This window comes from Nymphaea colorata, chromosome 10 (assembly GCF_008831285.2).
Source record: "Nymphaea colorata isolate Beijing-Zhang1983 chromosome 10, ASM883128v2, whole genome shotgun sequence".
NCBI lineage: Eukaryota > Viridiplantae > Streptophyta > Magnoliopsida > Nymphaeales > Nymphaeaceae > Nymphaea > Nymphaea colorata.
The window spans coordinates 10,913,583-10,921,926 of NC_045147.1; the positions used below are offsets into that span (position 1 = coordinate 10,913,583).

The window sequence follows — 8,344 nt, forward strand, 5'->3', positions numbered from 1 at the left end:
ATAAAACGCCTTGAAAAGTGTTTTATGAATCAAGGCAGATTCATGAAGCGGATATAAATTATCCCATTTGCCAAATGCGGCATAAGGTCTTCAATATAGAATAAGAACCGACATTCTTACAACATCAGTTTTAGGACCTGATGATCAACAAGCTGTTCACGGCTCAAACTTTACTCAACTCTCATTTGTGATGCCTTTTATAAACGAGGCAGGTTATATGCACCACTCGTGTGCAGAACTAAAAGATCTGTATGGATTCAAGAGATGCGTTCCTGACTTCAACGTCTGCGAGAGGAGTCAATTGATCTTGTTGCCTTGAATGCTAGTATGAGATATGGGAGCATATTTTTTTCTAAAAGCATAAAATATATTCATTTTTGTGGGCGCCAACTTTTCCCATGTGAACATGCACAGACCTAAGGAGGCCTGTGGGCTTGACTTAGTTGCTGACCACGTGGAAGTCCTATCCTAAGGAGGCTTGTGGGCTTGACTTCTCACACGGAACCGTACCTTTGGCAGGATGTAGGAAGGACATACCATTTGGTAGCAAGAACAGGACATTTGTCTTTGAAACATGTGTTCTAAAGACGATGAGTTTTTTTTGTCCATGTAGACAAGTTGTAATTTTGTATAGCGTTTGCTTGCGACATCTTTAATTTGTCTTATCCAACTTTTGCTTATATCATTGGATAGACATGGTTAACACATAGTTAGCATCTCTTTCTCTCTCTGTCATGTACAAATCAAACATCTATGTATAATGAAATAAAGCATGAGAAAACATATAAAAAACATATGAACGGATAAAAATACTTTCTTTTTTCTTTCTCAATGCATACAACAGCCTAAAATAGACATGTGATGAAAGGAAGTATTGGACAAAGCATATCAAACAATTCCTCTCTTTTTCAACTCGTCTTGTCTGTCGTTTGTTTAAATAATTATTCAGACAAACTTGACATATGTTTTGCATTTCCCTCTCTCTCTCTCTCTCTCTCTATATATATATATATATATATATAACACATTATAAAACAAATGAAAGACATATGAACTAATAAAAATACTATATTTTTCTGTAAAAAAATTCACATATGACAAAGCAAAATATTTCGAAAAATATATTACAAATAAAAATATTCACTCTCGCTTATCTCATTCTAGTATTTTTTTCTCTCTCTGCAAATAAAACGACCCAAATCCACTTGAAATAAAATGAAACACTTAACTAAAGAAAATATGAGCCAATAAAAATATTCTCTCTCTCTCTCTCTCTCTCTCTCTCTCTCTCTCTCTCTCTCTCTCTCTACACATATAAGCAACTTAAATTCCAAATCCAATAGAATACAACGCCTAATAAAATATGTAAAAAAAACATATAAACCCATTAAAATACTTTCTTTATCTTTCTCTACACATACAAATGACCTAACATCAACATAGAACAACTACATACAATGAAATAAAGCAACTAACAAAGTGTGTGTGTGTATATATATATATTGTATACTGTTTATATATATATATATACATATATATATATATATATATATATATATATATATATATATATATATATGTCAACGGTATGCAGTCAATGTCAATCAGATAAAGTGTATATAAAATTGATAGAAACATTAGCAATGAATTGACTCTAGACTGATAAATGAGGGAAATGTAAAAATAAAAGGACGAGCATTACATTATGACCAAATTGATCTGAATGATTTGTGTAAACGTTGTTATGGTGGTAGGAAAAAGAAAATAAAAAGAAACGTAGTAGTAGACTTGCATTATTTTACAACTTTCAACCAACCAGACAACTCAAATCTTGACCTTCATTTCCCCTCTCCCTTTAGTATTAAGATTCTTACATAAAATGGTAGGTAACTACAACATTTTGTTGGAAAAAAAGGCGCAGGTAATTTGAAAAAGAAAAGGAGATCAATTAATGAGAAAAAAATGTGTTTGATATACATGCAGATAGATGGTTGACATACATGGTTCAAAGATTGAAGCCACCCGGCTTCGAGTCTCTCTTGAGCATTTCCTCAATCAGTTAGCGAGCATCTTCAATGTAAGGGCAGAGGCACTTCAAGAAATGCAGATCAGGCACAATCACAGGAAAAGAAAAATTTTGGACGTTTGATTTCATTCACAAAACAAGAAAAAGAATATGGATGCTATAGATATAATCATCATGGAGAAATCAACTAATTGTAATTCGAGCATGAACTAATAAAAATATGAGATCCCTCAAAAAACGTTATCTTCAACATCATTCAAGACCCGCGAAGCACCGATAAACACCATTGTTGCTTGGAAGATACCAATGGCAAGAGGAGACGACGACTGTATGGAGGCCATGGGCCTCTTGAGGCAGGGAAGTAGAAACCTGAAAAAGCAGACAGGCAATAGACTGAGCAACAATGTTGACAGGGTGGGCAAGAAAGGGAAAACAAAGAGGACGAAATGGCCGAAGCAAGGCAAGAAGGCAACAACGAGAGAGAGAGAGAGAGAGAGAGAGAGAGAGAGAAGTGAAGGTGAAAGCGACCAAGAGAGGGATGAAAAGCAGCATGTGCAATGGGGGGAGTAGCGAGCGCGATCATGAATTTTTCCATGGGCAGGGTGCGAACGAAAAGGGACACTTCTTTGCGTTCCAAGACGACACACGAACAAGTTAGTTCCCATGTTATTCTGTCCGATGTTTGGTGCACCAAGCTCAAGACTGGAACAGTGTGTTCCTAAAAATGCACTGTAAGGGACTTGGCTTGCTAACCTAATTTGTAAGCCAACATGAACCCAGCAGCTTCCCATCTTCAAGCCAGATGTTAGAAAAAAACTGAAAGATTATTCTGTTAAATGATGTTATGATCTTATAAATCTCGTCAAGCTGCGTCTATCTCTGACTAGGGACTTCAGTGGATTAGATTCATGTATCTTATATCTCAGGGCGAAGCCAGGATTTTTTTAAGCGTGGACCAAATGGGAGTTGGGTTTATTGGGTTGGATTTAGGTATAGTCAAACTGAACTCACATTCAAAAAAAAAAAAAAAAAAATTGAATTTTTACACTCTAATTTTCTTTTTTCATTTGGTTGAGGTGGGGTGGGGCCATGACCTAGGCAGCCCCCCCTTCCCTCCGCCCTTGCTTATATGACATATGACCGAAAGTTGGATGACACTGGATTAGGTTTCGGTTTGATTTTAACAGATACATGATCAAATAATAACAATGAATATGGCGTAATATCTTCAAATTTGGAAAGTTGCTTTTTAACTATCGTAATGCAGCACGGATCGAATTGTGAATTTAGAATTTGGATTCACATTTAAATTTAGTATGAATTTGAACTTGATATACGGTTGGATTTGGACTCCCAATTCAAAAGCCAGACTCAAATATGATATAAGATTTTTTTTTTAATTCAAATTCAAATTTGATCAATCTCAATATACCAATATCATATAAGTTGGATATGGTATAAGTACATCCAAATTGAATCCCCTGGCACCCCTACATGTGAATTTTAAGGGTTGCATCCGTCATTAATACCAGTGAGACGCAGCTATCGAGTGATACAACTCCAAAAATCATAAAATCATTTGTTCTTAAACAAATATACGTGGGAGTTCACTAACTTTATATAACTTGAAATTTTTATTTCAGGAATGTCATGGTTTATTTAGAAAACAATAATAGCATTTTCACGAGAAAAGAACTGCAGGTCCTAAGAAATTAGGAGTTCTCGTGGGTGACGTTGGAGAATCTATTAATCTTGTCAATGAACGATTTAAGTGCCACATACCAGGCTGGGTTGGCCCAAGGCTCGACAAAGTCATGCTTGAGCTGGCCCAAGGCCTTTAGCGGCAGCCCAAACCCGGGCTACTTAGTTATTGGGTTGGGTCCGACCATCAATTTCATATGCATCGGGTGCTCAATTTGATGTTTACCCTTATTTGAAACTTTATACATTTCATTTTTTTAATATTTCAAAAACACACGTAATATATCAAGTGTTTTTAAGAGAGCCATCGTGGCACGCGTAAAGTTTATATGGAAGCCATCGGCAATGCACCAAAAGTTTGTATGTTTGCCCGACAAGTTTTTTTTTTATCGGGTCGACTATACTGTCGAATAGCCAGCTCAAGCCCGGCCCATCACGGGTCAAGTACCCAACTACCTGAGATATCAGGCACGTTGCTCAACTTTAGTCACGGGCCCCTGCTTTCATGGGGACATATAGAGAATAAAGGTCACCTCTCTGCACCTTGTTACTCCTGCCCTCCCCAAATTTGACTTAAACAGGTATTGGCTAATGGGATTTAGATCTAGATTTGGATTTTGATGTTTTTCTGATATTATACACTTTGTATTTGAGTGGCGTAAGATTCAATATTCACACGTAATTGTGTGATGTGCTCATTATCCGATTCGGGTCAGACATAATATCTGAATTTATAATCGACCATACAACTGAATATCTAATATGAATATGAGCAGTAATCAGATCCAGATTCGTTACTATATATCTCGGGGACTCTTACTTAAGTCAACAATTGAATAACATGTCCGATCCATTTCTATGTCTCCTTAATTTTAACGGTGGGTCCAACTAACACTAAAACGGTCCACTAGAAGAGTTCCCAACAAAAAAGAGCCAAATAATGCTGAAGTTCTCATTCTTAAGAGGGCAGGCGCCTGTTAATTGGATTGAGGGAGAGGAAGGAAAAATTTAAATGCTGATTCCGTAAATCTTTTCGTTCGTGAGACTGCCCATGAATTTGACTATTTTTGTTTGGGTGCTCTACACACTCAACCTGTCTGGTTTCTGGGGGTGGGTCTCAAGGTTGTGGCGCATTTGGGAAGAGCACAACAATAGGGTTTTTAGGAACACCTTTTCTTTGTCAGATTCTGTAACTCGTCTTGTGTATGGGGATGTCCATTTAACTATTCGGCTACGGTGTGGTACTCCGCCTGCAATTGGGTGACTGTGCCGCTTCGTCTACTCGCTCTCTCTCCACCTCTCTTATTTCGTTTTATTGTGCGGTTTGTTTTGTATATTTCCTTTTTTTGTTCTTGTTTTTATGGTTTGTTATTGTAGCTAGGGGACTTTTCGTTCCTAAATTTTGTAATGAATTCTCATTTTATCGGCTCTCTCTCTCTCCACTCTTACTCTCTGCTGCTGGCGGTCATCCGCCATCGCCTTGTCGAAGGGATGACCGGCGCTTTGCCAAGTCTAAAAGGTCCGTGAGGGCACCCACAGTGGTGATAAGCGGAAAACTGTCGTTAAAAGTTGCATTAGTTAGGTTAACTAGTGGGAGAGGAGACGAATCGCTGCTTCTGAGAATGCTAGTAAATATATGGGAGCATATATCTAAAAAAGCATAAAGCAGGACATGAGTCTTCTTTTTCAATTTTTGTGGGCGACTACGTCTCCAACGTCAACAAGCAAATTCATGCGGAACAGCTCGATATCTTCCACCTCCCTCATATCTTTCACGATCACTTTTATGGCTGATCACGTGAAAGTCTTCTCCTCAGGGGTCTTGTGGGCTTGACTTCTCGGAAAAGTCTTTCACTATCACTTTTATAGCTGTATCACACACGGTTAATTTATGATCGAATTTATGTGATTTGTTGTTAAGGGGCTTTGATTGATTAATTTTGTGACCCCAGCAGCTTAATTTCCTTGTTCAAGTTCATATGTTAGAATCGGACAAAAAATTATGGTCCGTCTGCTACTGGTGTGGGCCATTGCCCACCCCAACCCTTGAATTATCTTATTATGAGTGACCTTGCTGAACTTAGGTTTAGCCTTATGTTGTGTCCACATTAAACTTAGGTCAGTTCCCTTTGGTTAAAATTTTTTATTTGGCCGCTCAAAGGTTCTTAATGTTAGTTGAGTCCCTCCCCTCAAATTTCTTTTCTAGACTCATATCATATTTAATGTTAATGTGTTTCTACAACCAGAATTTCTTATGCTGTTTTTGTTTTGCAATGCATCAGATTTTTCCAATCTTTTGTTCCTATCATTTGTATAGCTCTATTTTTTTTTATCAATAAAAGGTTGGGAGACCTATCCCTCGCTGATTTGCATAGGAATATATTCAATCCACTTTGATGACTACCTTGTTTTAAGGGTGGGTCCAATTAATATTAAACGGTCCACTACTTGAAGATTTTCCAGGAAAGTAATATAGAATAAAAAAGTTGCAAAGCATGTCCCAAAAGTAGAAATCCAAATTTTTGGTAGGGTGGGATGAAAAAGCAAAAGTGCTCATCAGTCAAAGCTTTGCTTACTGAAATATAAACACAAACGAGCATCATCCGGGTCGGCCCGTTCTTTCCACGCGCTGCGCAGTTCCTTGACGTGTTTGCTACTCTTAAGACGTCCACTTTTAGGCGTACAGATACATGATACATGGACTCCCCACACTAACCCATTAGAATTCTTATTGAAAGACCTAAAATCAGAACATGATAACTCAAAATTCTATATGAAGTGTCTACACAAGACTTGGACCGGTGACTCCAGTTCTCTTCAGCCAAAAAAAATCTTGACTCTACCACTGCTAAAGGCTGAGCTCCAACTTGAGTTTTTCTTGGTGCGTACGGTTCTCAATGTTCAAAACATGCAAATAGAAAGAGAATTGCATTCTTACATGGAGATCCAGATCCAGACCCGCTACCCATGGGCACTAGCCAGGTGAGTCTGGGAAACCAAGCGGCCATTTTTAATCAAATTTTAGTTGGGGAACATCGACCTGCTTTTCTAAACTTTCTAGAACATGACGTTGTGAGCTGAGTCATAGCCATGGTAGTAATTAAGATCAAGTCGCCAACCTCAACAAAAGGAATATTGATGCATATATGCAAGACCTGCATCAGACGGTATCTTAACAAATGATGACCAACTCGCTTTTTAGATAGTACGGTTTGATATAGATCCAGATGCCTATGAGTCAATATATTAACCAGAAAATGAGTTCTCTTAGTATTTTAATTTATCCTAACTTAACTGTAACCAAGGTAAATGAATATATATATATAGATAGATAGAGAGAGAGAGAGAGAGACAGAGAGAGAGAGAGTCCCGCGACTCCATAATGTAATAGGTATGCTCCATTAGACCCAATAGCATGATCAGAGTTAAGATGTGAACGGATTGGATATTTCCTTAATCATATTCGTTTTTTCAGACATTCACGTATTTAGATTCAAATACGAATAAAAAAAATCATACCCAAATATGAGTCAAAAACTTGATTTTACTATCCGTATCTAAATCCAAAATTTGAACCAGATTTTGCCAAATTTTCAAAAGGTAATAGAATTAGATACAAGATATTTGTTAAAAAATGAATCCAATCCAAAATCTGTATATGAATTCAACCGGGTATTTATGTATCTGAATCTGAATCCGATCGAATGTTATTTATTAAATCGGAATCCCACCCAATTTCTTAATCGAATATTAATTTTTTTTTCATATTTGATTTTTCAGAATGGGTTCAATAAGATATTCGATTCAGATCAAATACATTAACATCGTTAGAAATAACCAGTGGCTATTATTATGATTATTATTTTAATTCTTTTCTTCTTTGTTAAATGCTGAGCGCCAGATCAAATACATTGTCATTGTTAGGAATTACTTTCCTTTTTTGTTAAATGCTGAGCGCCCGATGAAGACGCTTAAGATCAAAATGGTGTAGCTGGACGCGTATTCTTTTTTTTGCGATTCTTCGAACTAAAATATTTATAATGATTGAGAATTGATTTGATTTTTCTATTATTTTTATGGGCGCCGACTCTACGGGGAGGTCTGACTTTTTCCGATGTGAACGAGCACATATGCGGAACAACTAAGCTGCTTCCTTCCTTGTCCACTCATTCCTCACGCAACTCGAGGCGCGTGGGCTGAAGTTAAAAACCAACCCCAACCCAACATAAGATCTGATATTGGATCATGGCTAATCTATATTGGATCTCATTTAGACATCAGATTTGGGTTAATATTCAGTTATAAAACTATATATCCAATTTCAACGTAATTGCTGAATACGATCCAGATTTCTTTACTTAGATCAGGCTATTAGCTCGCAAAGCCCCAGTAGTACTGGGGCCACGCTTAGCCCATCAAGATGTAAAATATATATACTTTATTGCCTTACTATTGTACCAACTCCTTTCGACCAGTCTTAGTCAATTGTATCTTTAGCCGTTTACGCGCTATGTTTTCTTTTCTTCATCCTGTTTGCTGCAATGATGCTACTCCCTTCCAGTCCATGCCTATAAATACCAGAGCCACGCGCCCATTTGAATGCAGAGAAACACAAGT

The 8,344-nt window shown here is 37.2% G+C and overlaps 1 long non-coding RNA gene across 1 annotated transcript; it reads right to left on the bottom strand.

Moving 5' to 3' along the window:
• Positions 1-2,167: 2,167 nt before the first annotated feature.
• LOC126410488 (uncharacterized) lies at positions 2,168-2,653 on the bottom strand. Its single transcript, XR_007574547.1, has 2 exons — positions 2,555-2,653; positions 2,168-2,395 (listed from the first exon to the last, which is right to left on the bottom strand). It is a non-coding gene; the product is annotated as an uncharacterized LOC126410488 (long non-coding RNA).
• Between the last annotated feature and the right edge of the window lie 5,691 nt (positions 2,654-8,344).